General features: G+C 53.2%; 1 non-coding gene across 1 annotated transcript; it reads left to right on the top strand.

The window, feature by feature from the left end:
• Positions 1–331: 331 nt before the first annotated feature.
• trnai-uau (transfer RNA isoleucine (anticodon UAU)) lies at positions 332–424 on the top strand. The gene is given in 2 exon segments: positions 332–369; positions 389–424. It is a non-coding gene; the product is annotated as a tRNA-Ile (tRNA).
• The last annotated feature ends 442 nt before the right edge of the window (positions 425–866 follow it).

Below are 866 nucleotides of genomic sequence, written 5' to 3'. Positions count from 1 at the left end.
GAGCTCTACTTCCGGACTGTGTGTCATCAGCCTTGCCCGGGGAGCGTCATGCTCGCTCTGAAGCGGCCTGCAACTTTCTCCCCAGATCAGGCTGCTACCTCTCTCCCCCACACCTTCCCGTCATGCAGTGGGTCATTCCCCCCGCCCGCCTCTCCCATCGCCGAACTGGTCTGCGGGCGTCCTTCCGCTCGCGCCCAGATCGCACGCGCCGGGTGGCCCGCGGGGTTCCGGAGCCCACGGTGGCAGAGGCCGGAGAAGAACCAGCGAGAGGAGAGGGCGGCAATGGGCGGGTCGCCGGCATATGGGAGGTTTGTCAGCCGTTGATGTCAGAGCTCCAGTGGCGCAATCGGTTAGCGCGCGGTACTTATACAGCAGTACAGAGTGAGCAATGCCGAGGTTGTGAGTTCGAGCCTCACCTGGAGCACATGTTTTACGGGCACCCCGAAGGGTCATTTGCAGACCACTCGCACCTAGGAATCCTAACGCTGCACACCCACCCCCCTCTCCGTTTTGGGGGTGGGGGAATGTCGTTTTATAAGCAAGGCACCATTTTAAACCATCCATTCCAGCTTGCTTTCAAAATAAATTTTTGCATTTTGCAAAACTTCATTAATAAATACCAGTGTGAACTAGATTTTTTTTTAAATATAACCCTTTATGAATGATTTTTTTTAAAAATTCCTGAAGCACTTTGCTCTTAAAAGTACAAAATACACTGAAATACTGCGGTTGAAGGACCTGCGGGCTGCTGGAGACTGGGCTTTGGGTGCTGATTCAATTGGAGGTTTGGACCTGAAGCTCAGGTTAATAATGGTTCAAACAGGAGTCTGTGTGGATGCAGAGGCTGCAGGAATGCTGGAGAGAAA

Source organism: Narcine bancroftii, chromosome 4 (assembly GCF_036971445.1).
Source record: "Narcine bancroftii isolate sNarBan1 chromosome 4, sNarBan1.hap1, whole genome shotgun sequence".
Lineage (NCBI taxonomy): Eukaryota > Metazoa > Chordata > Chondrichthyes > Torpediniformes > Narcinidae > Narcine > Narcine bancroftii.
This window is presented reverse-complemented; position numbering and strand designations above follow the sequence as displayed.